The following is a 15,306-nucleotide window of genomic DNA, read 5'->3' as shown; positions in this document are numbered from 1 at the left end:
ACCCAAGTGCAGATTTAAAGCAAGGCCAGAGGGGGGTGAATTTTTTTTAAAAAAAACCCATAAAATGGAAAAGCAAAAACAATATAAAATTCCAAATGAACAAAATTCAGCTATGGGAGAATTAGCTTTAAATATTTAAATATGTAAAGCTTTAAATAGAATTAAATATATACTCTTAAATACTGAGGTGAAAAGTTAACTCATTTACCTATAACACATACAGCAAAATCCATGTTTAAATACCTAAATGTGTGGCTTAATTATATCTGAAGATGCTGAACATCTAAATCTACCACTGATGTCAATAGGAAGTACGCATGCTCAGCATTTGTGAGGGAAGGGAGGAGGGAAAAATCAGAACCAGGTCTCTTATTTAGGTGCCTAACTGATGCACAAGAATCCTGAAGCCAGAGTTGGTTAACTTCTGGACGCAGCTTGCTGCTGAGGTCACTTGGGATGTTAGGCGATGGTTTTACATTCTCCGCTGTTGGTGCCAATGCACAAACAAATTTAACAGGGAGCGGGGAGGGCATCAGACACAGTATAGATGTTCACATGCTCAGATGAGAACCAATTTCAAACTCCCCAAAGAACAAAACTATTGATGCAGAGGGTCATTAAGCACTATGTAGCTCACTGGTTTGGGTCTCTTAAAGAGAACACCAAGGGCAAGCCATGCCTGACTAACCTAATTGCCTTCTACGATGAGATAACTGGCTCTGTGGAGGAGGGGAAAGCAGTGGACGTGTTATTCCTTGACTTTAGCAAAGCTTTTGATACAGTCTCCCACAGTATTCCTGCTAGCAAGTTAAAGAAATATGGGCTGGATGAATGGACTATAAGGTTGATAGAAAGCTGGCTAGATCGTCGGGCTCATTGGGTAGTGATCAATGGCTCCATGTCTAGTTGGCATCCGGTATCAAGCAGAGTGCCTCCAGGGTCGGTTCTGGGGCAGGTTTTGTTCAATATCTTCATTAATGATCTGGAGGATGGCATGGACTGCACCCTCAGTAAGTTTGCAGATGACACTAAACTGAGAGGAGTGGTAGATATGCTGGAGGGTAGGGATAGGATACAGAGGGACCTAGACAAATTAGAGGATTGGGTCAAAAGAAATCTGATAAGGTTCAACAAGGACAAATGCAGAGTCCTGCACTTAGGAAGGAAGAATCCCATGCACTGCTACAGACTAGGGACCGAGTGGCTAGGCAGCAGTTCTGCAGAAAAGGACATAGGGGTTACGGTGGACGAGAAACTGGATACGAGTCAACAGTGTGCCCTTGCTTTGAGCAGGGGGTTGGACTAGATGATCTTCTCAGGTCCCTTCCAACCCTGATATTCTGTGATTTTATAATTCTAACACAAAACAGAACACTGTACAGTTTGGAACATGACTCTGTACTAGAAAAGATGTATAGAGTAACTCAAAACATAAACAAGGGTAGAATTTTCCTAGCATTGGCCACAATAAATAAATCCAAGGGAATTAAAAAAAAAAAAAAAAAGGCAGGAGAACTAGAAAGTATGCCTGTCTGATTTTGAAGAAAAGCCTGTTTGTGCCCAATGGATTGAGGAATGTGTTCATCCTTGCCTAAAGACTACACTTGGAAAGCTGTAATGTTGCCAGGGTTGGCCAGAGTTGGGTTACTGACTGGATAATTCCCAAAGGTGCCTCTGACCTAAAGAAAAAAATCAGGTTGGCACTGGGGTGGGGGAGGGAGAGGGAATCAATCAAGAACTATACAATAGGTGTAGTCAGATACTTTCAAGTTATAAAATACTAAAACAGTAAAACTATTTATTATTTATTCTATTACCATATCACCTAAGAGCCCCCATTCATGAACCAGGAAATCATCATGGTAGGTGCTGTACAAATAGAATAAGAGAGACTGCAAATTGGAAGCTCAGTGACATCTCTTCCCCTTGTGATGTCCATCCTGAAGCTTTTTTTTTTTTTTAATTTAAAAACATTTGTTTATGCTGTTTCTTTTTTGCTTGGTTTTTCTTTTGCCTGTCGTGTTTCCCCTTCTCTGGGACTTGGAACATTACACGAATGATTAATTGGTTCCCAAATGGCTGCATTCAGAACAATAGGCTCTAACGGCCCACTGCGATTCCATGAACTTCCCAACTTCCACTCCTACTCCCAGTTCTGTGAGTAACTTCCTTTAGGCCTAAAGAAAAGGAGTACTTGTGGCACCTTAGAGACTAACAAATTTATTAGAGCATAAGCTTTCGTGAGCTACAGCTCACCGATGAAGTGAGCTGTAGCTCACGAAAGCTTATGCTCTAATAAATTTGTTAGTCTCTAAGGTGCCACGAGTACTCCTTTTCTTTTTGCGAATACAGACTAACACGGCTGCTACTCGGAAACCTTCCTTTAGGCCTGTAATCCTTGTGTCAGTTTCCATACTGCCAACGCTAAGTGTTCAAACACCCTAAATCAGGCTTCAAAAAATCATGAGATTGGCTTTCAATTCCTGAGATTAAAAATAAAATTTGGGATTCTTTTTAGAACATAAAAACATATAAAAACTGGTCCATCTAGCCCAATATCATGTCTCCAACAGTGGCCAGTACCAGAGCTTCAGGGGGACCATACAGAACAGGGAAATGTTGGAGAACTTCTGGCAGTCAGAGGTTTAGGGTCGCCCTGAGCGTGGGAATGCATCTCTGATCATCTCCTCATTGTTTTTGTGAATAACACGGCTGATACTCTGATCACCTTGGCTGCTAGACATTGATGGACCCATCCTCCATGATCTCATCTGGTTCCTTTTGGAACCCACTTATACTTTTGGCCTTCACATCACATCATGAAAATGATGTATCTGTCCATTTCATGAAAAAAAACACACCCTGTTGTTTGTATTAAACCTGCTGCCTATTCACTTCATCAGGTGACCCTGGATTTTGTACTGTGCGAAAGGATAAACAGCATTCATCCACTCCCTTTTCCCACACCCTTCATGATTTTATTGACTCACTCCCATCGTCTCTTGTATAAGCTGAACATCTTTTTAGCCTCTCCTCCTATGGAACTTGTTCCATACCCTTGGTCATCTTTGTTGCCCTTCTCCTTTTCCAGTTCCACTTTACCCTTTTTGAGAAGGGGTGACCAGAAGTAGACACAGTATTCAAGATGTAGGTGCATCATGGATTTATATAATGGCATTATGATATTTTCTTTTTATTGTCAATCCATTTGCTAATAGTTCCTACCATTCTGTTGGCCTTTTTGACTACTACGGCACTGCAGTGGGGCAGCTGCCCCACTCCCATGCCAGATTGGGTTATAGCAGGCCAGAGCAGCTGCGCAAGGCAGCAGCCAGTCAGGGGGGGCTTGTTAGATAGCCAATCAGGGCCAGGGTAGGCTCTATATAAAGGCTGCCCAGGCAAGAGGCAGTCAGTCTCTCCCAGACCTTCAAGGGAGAAGGTCTGTTTCGTGACGTGACGTGACGTGACGTGACGTGACGTGACGTGACGTGACGTGACGTGACGTGACGTGACGTGACGTGACGTGACGTGACGTGACGTGACGTGACCACAGCTTGGGGTAGCTGAGGAGAGCTCCGGCCCAATACCTGCCAGGCTACAGGCCCTGTTAGAAGGGCCCACAAGGTGCAAGGGGGCTGAAGGGGATGCAGCCCAGGGAGGAGAGGCGGACAAGGGGAGTGAAGGAGAGAAGGGAGGCTGCCGCCAGAGGGTCCCAGGCTGAGACCCAGAGTAGAGGGCAGGCCTGGGCCCCCCCCCCCGCTTCCCCCTTGTACTCCACCTTGCTGTTAGACATGGCCATAGCAGACTGCACCCGACCCCTAATAGAAGGGGTTGGATTTTGGGGATGTGGTTGGTCACTGAGGCTGGGGTGAAGCGAAAAGACTGCTGTTAATTCCCACCCTCCCGGAAGGGGGTGAGCGTAGACTAGGGGCACTGCCGGAGAGCAGTGTCCTGGAGAGGAGGCTGCCAAGTGAGGAGCAGCGTGGGTCCAGATGCCAGCAAGGTGAGAGACAGATGGGACACCACCAGCAGAGGGTGCTCCACATGGACTGAACTAATTTCCTGGAGGTACCAACAGGAGGTGCTGCAGTGGTGAGTTCCAACCCCATCACAGGCACATAGAGCGGAAGTTTTCAGAGAACTATCCATGATGACTCCAAGATCTCTTTCTTGAGCGGTAACAGCTAATTTAGAACCATTATATAGGTGTAGTTGGGGTTACTTTTTCCAATGTGCATTACTTTGTACTGGCCAACTTGTGTATGACCCATAACAACTTAACAAGAGGCACTGAAATGTAATCAAGACAAAAAGAAAAGAAGTACTTGTGGCACCTTTAGAGACTAAAAGAAAAGGAGTACTTGTGGCACCTTAGAGACTAACAAATTTATTTGAGCATAAGCTTTCGTGAGCTACAGCTCACTTCATCGGATGAGCTGTAGCTCACGAAAGCTTATGCTCAAATAAATTTGTTAGTCTCTAAAGATGCCACAAGCACTCCTTTTCTTTTTGCAAATACAGACTAACACGGCTGCTACTCTGAAACCTGTAATCAAGACAATCTACTTATATGTGAATTTCAAAGAGAAGTTCTAGAGCAGCAATTGTTAAGCCATTTATTTGTAGTAACAGAAATCAAGAGTAGATGCTAGTTGTCTTTGTCTGTATTTACCATTATCCTGTTAGAAGTTTAACAATGTAACCAAATTAGCTTGTAGATGTTAATTCCCTTTCATCTCTTAATTGCTTTAATTACATATGCGATTGTGTCCAGTTAACCTTAAAATAAGGTTATGTAAAATACTTCAGGAGACTAATAATATTATCTACATTGCAGTCAGCTTAACTATCTATGCTATAAAGAAGTATGGGCTAATTGCCTTATGTGAATGAACGTAACTAGTTTACCTGTTTCAGAGTAGCAGCCGTGTTAGTCTGTATTCGCAAAAAGAAAAGGAGTACTTGTGGCACCTTAGAGACTAACAAATTTATTAGAGCATAAGCTTTCATGAGCTACAGCTCACGATGCATCCGATGAAGTGAGCTGTAGCTCACGAAAGCTTATGCTCTAATAAATTTGTTAGTCTCTAAGGTGCCACAAGCACTCCTTTTCTTTTAGTTTACCTGTGTATGCATAGGAAAATAGAAGATTAGCGTCAAAGCAAAAATCTGCATTGCCTAACGCCTATTCGTTCTCAGGGGAAGGCCGTGCTGTGACAATTTCTGTAAGGAGGCTTGTCAGCCTGCTAGAAGAGTGATAAAGAGCCCTGGGCATGATTCTTTCGTCTCTACTCTGCTTAAACTTCGAACAGGGAAAGTATAAGTCGTAAGATGGAGATCTGGAACACCCTAGAAAATGCATGGAAGGACTTGAACAGACTCTACACCTGGACTGCCTATTGAACTATAAGCCTTTAAACTGATTCCAGAAAGACTTTTACAAATCAGCAGCTTCACCATCTCTGATATGAAATTGACCAAAGGACTTTACACACATTTGTAGGTATACTGATCTTTTAGCCATTTGCAACTCTCTCCTTTTTTCCATTTATTATTGAACCTTTAGCTTTTAGTTACTAAAGGACTGGCATCAGTGTTATTATTGGGTAAGATCTGAGAATCATACTGACCTGGGGATAAGTGTCTGGTCCTTTGGGATTGTGAACCTCACATATGGTAAATCAGATTTCCAATAACCCTTCACTATATTAGACTTGGCTGTCCAGATGGGAACCAAGGGCTGGGATTGTTCCTCAGATGTTCTTGTTAACTGCTGGAAATAGCCTACCTTGCTTGTCACCATGAAAGGTTTTCCTCCCTCCCCCCCTGCTGCTGGTGATGGTTCATCTTAAGTGATCACTCTCCTTACAGTGTGTATGATAAAACCCATTGTTTTGTGTTCTCTGTGTGTGTGTATATCAATCTCCCCTCTGTATTTTCCACCAAATGCATCCGATGAAGTGAGCTGTAGCTCACGAAAGCTTATGCTCTAATAAATTTGTTAGTCTCTAAGGTGCCACAAGTCCTCCTTTTCTTTTTGTGAATACAGACTAACACGGCTGCTACTCTGAAACCTAATGGGGACTGTTTGGCTTCTCATTAACCTGTGTGGTATTGCAGAAACTATTTTGAAACTCACTTGGCAAATTTAAGTATACAATAAACCACCAGTCTGGGGGATTGTCTGCCTCATTCAGGCCAGACTGCAAAAAATAGGGCATTCTCAGCATGACCCATCCAGGCACCCAGTCACACTTATCATTGCTGAATTTCATCTGCCATTTTGTTGCCCAGCCACACCGTTTTGTGAGCTCCTTTTGTCTTCGGGGTTTGAGCCTTAAGAATAGCACTCAGTTCATTTTTCAAGCTTTTCTTCCCAACCATAAGGCTAGAAATGTGTTGGTGTGCTTAAACAAAAGTCAGGATTCTCCCATATTCACTTGACTCCTGGAGATGGGGCTTTAAGGGAAAAAACTACCAAATACTGTGAGACTCACAGTATAATCATGAGAGTTGGCAACACTGCTTGGCAACACAACGAGCAGATTTAGCTGTGAATTCCACCTGGGACTCCTTTCTCTAATGTGCCAGACCAAATCCAAAGATTTTAATATTCCCAAAGGTGGGGAGGGTTCAAATCTGGCTCTGATTTTTGCAATTCAGGCTCCTTTCTAATTTTTTTTTAAAGCTCTTAACTTATAACTAGAGAAAGCTGCAGAGTTCTCTTGCAGCGACCTGAAGTCTTATTGATTGTATCCTTCTGAGACTAAAACACTACATAAATATACACACTGCATCATTCAACTTAGGAAAGGCTTAAGAAATGCAACCGGAAAGATTACAGTCCTTTGGCTGTCCAGAAAGGGCTACCTCTACTTGGAGAGCAATAGCGAGCTTCAAGCATATGCCACACTCTGACATGTTTTTCAGCATATCCCCGTACATTTAACTACTTCATCTCTTTCTGAACAGTCATCAACTTCCCATTCCGCTCCGTGCTAAAAGATTCTGGAGTGCTTAGTTAGAAGAGAAAACAAGTTCTAAGATCACCCAAAGAACTGCTCTGTATACTCCACATTAGGGGGCACTATTAATGCCCATGTATATATTGCACTAGTTATATCTCAACATGAAAGCTGGGATGCTTGCGGGGGGAGAGATAGCTCAGTGGTTTGAGCATTGGCCTGCTAAACCCGGGGTTGTGAGTTCAATTCTTGCGAGGGCCATTTAGGGATCGGGGCAAAAATTGGGGATTGGCCCTGCTTTGAGCAGGGAGTTGGACTAGATGAACTCCTGAGATCCCTTCCAACCCTGATATTCTCTGATGCCCTCACTTCTGCATAGCCACCAAGTTCATTCCTTGACAACACTAGATGTCTATAACTTATCTAATGACAGGTTTCAGAGTAGCAGCCATGTTAGTCTGTATCTGCAAAAAGAAAAGGAGTACATGTTGCACCTTACAGCTGCAGCTCACGAAAGCTTATGCTCAAATAAATTCGTTAGTCTCTAAGGTGCCACAAGTACTCCTTTTCTTGTAACTTATCTGTTAGTACCGATAGATATTAAGTATAAATATATCTAAAACATTCCAAACTGGAGTTAGACATGCTCCATTATGACTAAATAATGGATGCCAGATGAAACAAGAGGTTGGGATGGAAGGAGAACAGGATCAAGACCTACAACTGAAACAAGAAGTTATAGAGAACATTGAAAAGCAAAGAGCCATAGATACAAACAAATTCCTAAAGATTTGTCTAAGAGGAAATGTAGGTGTTAGACACAATATATGTTTCAGATCATCAAACAGTCTGAATGAAAGACAGTATGACACAAGTGCTTCACTGGAAAAGCTGGATGTACTAGGGTCATGACGTGATTAAAAATCCTGAATAAAATACTATTTGAGTGGAAATACTTGATTTTAAATGAACAAATGCTAAAGGCTATAAAAAAAAAAAAGAGGGCTTCCAGTCATTTGCAACAGGGCAGGAGTGTATATAATGAATACTTTTCAGAGTAGCAGCCGTGTTAGTCTGTATTCGCAAAAAGAAAAGGAGTACTTGTGGCACCTTAGAGACTAACGCATTTATTTGAGCATGCTCAAATAAATTTGTTAGTCTCTAAGGTGCCACAAGTACTCCTTTTCTTATAATGAATACTGTAGATGAAAAGTGAAAGCCCAATTCTATAGTGCCCTTTTAACATCTCGGTGAAGGGCAGCAGTATCAGACACTGAATGACCCTTCGCCATACCATTTCAATGGTGTTCATTCTCACACCAGCAAGTCGTCCTTCTCCAAGCTAGCTCAGTCATGGGTCTCAACTTAAAGTATCATCTGAACAAGTTATAAAGGAGTCCTTTGGTGATGTGAACTACTCTAGCTGGGTCTGCAGACCCAAGGTCAATATGGGAGTTGTTTCATCTGCTAAATCATTCTAGCTCCCTTAGGAAATGAATAGTTAAATTCTGGAAGCCTCATTCTATCCTGAAGTTCAAAAGAATTATCAGCATGAATGGATGAAAAGAGTCTCTACATGGATATACTGTAAACACGAAAGAAAGCTGATGCAGCAAGCATCAAAGACTTGAAAGTAAAAGTGACCCTTCCCAGAAACAAGGGAGAAATGGTGATAGCTGAAACCTAAATGCTGCATGCAAAGAAAATAAGGACCCGAATGACTAATGAAGAGGCTTGCATATTTTTAAACCTTAAAGACACTGAGTTTTGCAACTGGCATAGAGCCCGAGGCTGCCAAACAATCACACAGCCTGGAAGGACTGAAGCTGCCAACGTTCGTTTCTGGCTTTGGAAAATAAAAGGTGCTGTGCATTTCTTTTGAGTATAGGGCTTTCTGTGAGCAATATGAGCTCTTACAGCCAGTCAGCAAGCACTGACAAGGGCATTAAAATAAAATATCTATAAAAGAATCTGTATAGCACTTCCACAAGATGGACAAAAAATGAAGAGTTTGGGGCTCTTCCTCCACAGAGCTGAATTTGACCAAGTCTAGTTAAGCACAATACATCAACACCATCTAAAAACATGTAGAGCATCGACCCTTTCTAACCGCGAGTTAACATTATTTTTGTTAAAAGAAAAGGAGTACTTGTGGCACCTTAGAGACTAACAAATTTATTAGAGCATAAGCTTTCGTGAGCTACAGCTCACTTCATCGGATGCATTTGGTGGAAAAAACAGAGGAGAGATTTATATACACACACACAGAGAACATGAAACAATGGGTTTATCATACACACTGTAAGGAGAAAGAAAAGGAGTACTTGTGGCACCTTAGAGACTAACAAATTTATTAGAGCATAAGCTTTCGTGAGCTACAGCTCACTTCATCGGATGCATTAAGTGAGCTGTAGCTCACGAAAGCTTATGCTCTAATAAATTTGTTAGTCTCTAAGGTGCCACAAGTACTCCTTTTCTTTTTGCGAATACAGACTAACACGGCTGCTACTCTGAAAACTGTAAGGAGAGTGATCACTTAAGATAAGCCATCACCAGCAGCAGAAGGGGGCGGGGGGGAGGAGGAAAACCTTTCATGGTGACAAGCAAGGTAGGCTAATTCCAGCAGTTAACAAGAATATCAGAGGAACAGTGGGGGGTGGGGTGGGAGGGAGAAATACCATGGGGAAAGAGTTTTACTTTGTGTAATGACTCATCCATTCCCAGTATCTACCAATGTGATATATCCCATCCTGTGCCAGCAATGCCCCTCTGCCATGTACATTGGCCAAACTGGACAGTCTCTACGTAAAAGAATGAATGGACACAAATCAGACGTCAAGAATTATAACATTCAAAAACCAGTTGGAGAACACTTCAATCTCTCTGGTCACTCGATCACAGACCTAAGAGTGGCTATCCTTCAACAAAAAAGCTTCAAAAACAGACTCCAACGAGAGACTGCTGAATTGGAATTAATTTGCAAACTGGATACAATTAACTTAGGCTTGAATAGAGACTGGGAATGGACGAGTCATTACACAAAGTAAAACTCTTTCCCCATGGTATTTCTCCCTCCCACCCCACCCCCCACTGTTCCTCTGATATTCTTGTTAACTGCTGGAATTAGCCTACCTTGCTTGTCACCATGAAAGGTTTTCCTCCTTCCCCTCCCTGTTGCTGGTGATGGCTTATCTTAAGTGATCACTCTCCTTACAGTGTGTATGATAAACCCATTGTTTCATGTTCTCTGTGTGTGTGTGTATATAAATCTCTCCTCTGTTTTTTCCACCAAATGCATCCGATGAAGTGAGCTGTAGCTCACGAAAGCTTATGCTCTAATAAATTTGTTAGTCTCTAGGGTGCCACAAGTACTCCTTTTCTTTTTGCGAATACAGACTAACACGGCTGCTACTCTGAAACCTGTGATTATTTTTGTTGCTATGCTTAAGCTTTTTTCTTTCCCTCTTCTGTATTTAATGACAGCTTCAAGAGGATTTTGATGTTAAAAATCTTTCCCTCATATCATACTATGTCTATATACCTATGGTCTATGTTTGGGTTTTTTGGATGTGTTCAGCTATTTTTCTTTACAACATGGAAACTAAGTTTGCTGCCAACTGTAGCAGGTGTGAGATGAATTTGTTCCAAAGCTGAAATTAATTCTCCTAATAAGACGTCATTTTGAAATGCTTTCTCTGCTTGCAGAGTTTTGCTCACTGTTCTTCTGGTTATTAGTTTTCAGACAATGCACAGTAACGTTTAGGGGACTATATAACAAAAGGGAAAGAGAGCCACCTAATTATTTATGAAATCACACAGGATTTTAGAAGAAATGTGTTCTCAAATTGTGCCCCAACTTCTGAATTGGAATTAATTTGCAAACTGGATACAATTAATTTAGGCTTGAATAAAGATTGGGAGTGGATGGGTCATTACACAAAGTTAGACTATTTCCCCATGTTTATTCCGCCCCCACCCTCCACTGTTCCTCAGACGTTCTTGTCAACTGCTAGAAATGGCCTACCTTGATTATCACTACAAAAGGTTTTTTTCCCCCGCTCTCCTGCTGGTAATAGCTCACCTTAAGTGATCACTCTCCTTACAGTGTGTACGGTAACACCCATTGTTTCATGTTCTCTGTGTGTGTATATAAATCTCTTCACTGTATTTTCCACTGAATGCATCCGATGAAGTGAGTTGTAGCTCACGAATGCTTACGCTCAAATAAATTTGTTAGTCTCTAAGGTGCCACAAGTACTCCTTTTCTTTTTGCGAATACAGACTAACACGGCTGCTACTCTGAAACCTAGCTAATCTCTGTAGACCTGCTTTCCTATGTCGTACAGGTAACAAATGGAGTGTTTGGTAATCTCAGAAGTAATTACTGGACAACTAAATCCACAGCACAATTCGGATCTAAAATGGATCATTGAGAAAATGGGGAAGGTTGCCATTTTGTGTGCAAATTATCCCCACTGAAAATAAAGGAGGTCCTGTTACACAGAGGAGGAGGGCAAGGGAAAGAATACACCACTGAATGGCTGAATAAAAGCAATCAGGAGTTATTCTGGTTAGCAGGTCTGACAGTGCTGAAAAGGTAAGGAGGTACACCGGCTACTTTCAGGTTGCAGAAAAACAACAATAATGAATGTGGCTTCTTCTGACTTCACCAATATGTATGTTTAAATACTCTAGGGTCAACGCTCCAGCACACATCTGCTGCATCTATTACAACATAAAGACTGAAAAGATTTTTCTTTTTTGGGGGGGGAGGAGGGTGGAATTTATCACATCCTCTATGAAATCACAAAAAATGGATAATTTTATTAATCTGATTCAAAGCTATCACTAGAAAATGAGCTCCACATCTAAAAACAAAAGTCATGTACGTGTTTGATGTACTTTAAGCAAGGCATTACAATCCATTAGTTATTTACACATCAAAGAAGCTCCAGCAGAGTATCCTGAAACAATCAGGGTAAGAAATGCCAAAATCTGATTTCATCCGTGTCCACATGTTGCTTTGAACTTGTAATTCGCAGAACTGGTCAGTATATTGAACTAATTATCATGCTTAACTCTTGCCAGTTTTGATGGCTACAATCCTTTATTGTAGAGGAAGAGAATGGGATGAAGGGAAATGGCAAATATGGTAGCCCTCTGTAATGATGTCTGGGAGGTGGGGGGGGATTAAGAAAGCTGTTTGTTTTTCTAAATATTTACTCAGATACAGATTGACAAAACAAACTCTTACTTTCACACACACTATAATGCAAAATACTTGATTTTTATCCCATAGGAAAATTTCCCCTTTTCCTATTGTTTATGTGGGAAATGACCCATAGAACCCAAATAAGTATATAATATTTTAAAATCAAATAGCAATTTCATAGCAAAGGGGGCTGCATGCAAGTGGTTAAACTAAAATGTTAAGCAAAAGAAAATAAGTGTGAGCGAGAGTATTGCTCAGATAATCAGAAAAATATAAGCAAAAAGTGCACATTAACACAATTCTGATATCTGCAAAGACTTTTAAAAGTAACTTTTTATGCTAATTAGTCACATTGGTTGGATTTGTACACAAGCATCAGTTTGCCACCAATAAGTGTCTTCTGCCAACATATTGCTTAGGGTGCAATTAAAATGCAATCTATGGGAAACAGGTTATTACCAGTATTTAGCAGCTGATTTATTAGGTAATGCCTTAACAAAGCCGTCCTTTGACTGCAGTGCAAAAGCAACTTCAAGGGGATTATCTGCTATTAAGACTTGTACTCAATTATTCAGAATGGTGATAGACTCTTTTTAGAAGGCCTGCATAATTGCATGGTAGAAGTACATGAAAAGTCAAGTCGGAGATCCTTCTGTGTTGTGCTCAATTCTTTCCACAAAAAAGGCAAAAATTAAGCTTCTGATTTTTAAACACAATCCACAAATGAAAATATTTCCTGCTTACATGGCTGTTCACCAGCCTACAGACAGGCACTAGATCAGGGGTAGGCAACCTATGGCATGCGTGCCAAAGGTGGCACGCAAGCTGATTTTCAGTGGCACGCAAGCTGATTTTCAGTGGCACTCACACTGCCCGGGTCCCGGCCACTGGTCCAGGGGGTTCTGCATTTTAATTTAATTTTAAATGAAGCTTCTTAAATATTTTTAAAACCTTATTTACTTTACATACAACAATAGTTTAGTTATATATTAAAGACTTATAGAAAGAAATCTTCTAAAAATGTTAAAATGTATTACTGGCACATGAAACCTTAAATTAGGGTGAATAAATGAAGACTCAGCACACCACTTCTGAAAGATTGCCGACCCCTGCACTAGATGAATGTGCCTAGATACAAATACATCAAAATACATATTTTTACCCACTCAGATCAATGCTCTCTTTCTATATTTCAAGGAGGAATTCCCCCACCCCCAGATGTATTCTGGGGTTGTTGGTTTTGGGGCTGGTTTTTTTTTTGTCCCTTCCTCTGAAGCCTTAGAGATGCCCACAGCTGCAGGTGGGACATTGGATGGGGTGGGCTGGTGCTCTGAGGTCAAACTGAGAATTCTCTCTCATGTGTTTGGCTAGTAATTGCTCATATGCTCAGGGTCTAACTAACTGATTGCCATATATAGGGTTGGGAAGGAATTTTCCCCAGGTCAGATTGCCAGGGCCGGGGGAGAGGAGGGGAGTCAGCTTCCTCTGCAGTAAAGGGCATGGGTCGCTTGCTAGGATCACCTGGGCATATCTTACTGAACCAATTCCCTGACACTGCAGAGGCCTCAGGCATTGGCGGCACCTCATTCCCTCCTGATCTCTGCCTGTGGCTCACAATATTTTAGTCTCCTGCAGGCTGTAATACTTGGGTCTAATTATGGCGGTCAGACTTGACGTGGGGACAAGGCTGGGTGTTTTTTAGGGGCCTGTGATATACAGGAGGTCAGACCAGATAATCTGATGTCCCTTCTGGCCTTAAGCATGTGTGACTCCATATACTTCATTCTTATTCATTGCCTGTTGGAATTGACTCATAGAATCATAGAATATCAGAGTTGTAAGGGACCTCAGGAGGTCATCTAGTCCAACCCCCTGCTCAAAGCAGGACCAATCCACAACTAAATCATCGCAGCCAGAGCATTTTTCAAAGTGACATTATTGACTTCCCTTTTCTTCCCCTCTCTGTGCATTGCAGGAAAACAATAGCCCCAAAGGCATCTTTTATCCCACATCGCAGTCAAATGTTCCTTGCCCACAAAATGAAATGGTTTGCTTTGACCTTTTATAAAATCATATAAATGCTGTATTATAAGTCACGTTACCAAACACAAAAGTGTCGGTGCCCTATTGATGTGTGCATTCCTTTGATAAAATACTATTATTGAACTTCATCCGTGGTAAGGCATTAGCATCTATGCATACGCTCATTCTGGCCTTGATTCAGCAAGGTGCTTTAACATGTAACTAACTTTAGGAATATGTGTAGTCAGGTCAACTTCAAGAAATGTAACTAATTTCCAAATATTTGAAAAAAACAGCAAAAAACTCCACACGCTACGTTATTTTTAGACCAGCATTCTTGGTGGGACTGCCATAACATAGGCTATTAGCATAGTCTGATGACACAAGATTTGCTTAGAGCGGGAACAATGAAGAAAACATACCTAATAAAGAATACACATCTGCTTAAATTATGTTATGTGATGGCAAGTTTTGGACAAACTGATCCCCCAGTTGACACAATCTCCCATGAAGCCTTCAACTGCAGTGAAAAGCAGAGGAGGTCATTAATCATATTTATCAAGACTGTCTACGGTGGATTTCATGCAGTCAGGGGAAGCATGCTGTTCTACTGCAGTGACAGGGAGCCAAGCTAAAACAAACTGACCTAATCGTACAGGTCACTTCCAGAAATAGAAGATATATTAGCAGTACAGTTGTAGAGGCCAAAAGACAAACTACTCTAACAGACAAAAAAAATAGAAATGTGTGAGGTAGGAGACCATTGGCATAAATATACTAGGCCAAATCCTGCTTGACTGGCATTGTGTGCATTAAAGTCAATGGGAGCAGGATTCAATATAAAGTCCCGCAGTCTTATACCCGATGCAGCCCCCAAAGCTTTATTTTTGCTCCTGAATTTAAGGAAATCACAGTACTGGCTAAAGCAAGATTGGGGGCAGTTGAATACCTTGCAATCTCCCCTGTGAACTACTGACCAAGCACTTCAGTTTTGATCTGTGTGATTCTATTCCTGACCTCTCCCTGGTATTTGAAGCCAATGAGATCGCATTAAATCAATGCAGAATTTGCCCCCCTAGTCTTTCTCCTCTGCAAATGTGTGTTAAC

The 15,306-nt window shown here is 41.4% G+C and overlaps 1 protein-coding gene and 1 long non-coding RNA gene across 4 annotated transcripts in view; both read right to left on the bottom strand.

The window, feature by feature from the left end:
- SLC25A26 (solute carrier family 25 member 26) overlaps positions 1-15,306 on the bottom strand; it is a 156,068-nt gene that overhangs the window by 79,232 nt on the left and 61,530 nt on the right. The gene's annotated exons all lie outside the window — the stretch shown is intronic.
- On the bottom strand, positions 1,978-2,733 carry LOC122460926. The gene is made up of 2 exons (XR_006282550.1): positions 2,378-2,733; positions 1,978-2,165 (listed from the first exon to the last, which is right to left on the bottom strand). It is a non-coding gene; the product is annotated as an uncharacterized LOC122460926 (long non-coding RNA).

The sequence above is a fragment of the Dermochelys coriacea genome, chromosome 7, assembly GCF_009764565.3.
Source record: "Dermochelys coriacea isolate rDerCor1 chromosome 7, rDerCor1.pri.v4, whole genome shotgun sequence".
Taxonomy (NCBI): Eukaryota; Metazoa; Chordata; order Testudines; family Dermochelyidae; genus Dermochelys; species Dermochelys coriacea.
This window is presented reverse-complemented; position numbering and strand designations above follow the sequence as displayed.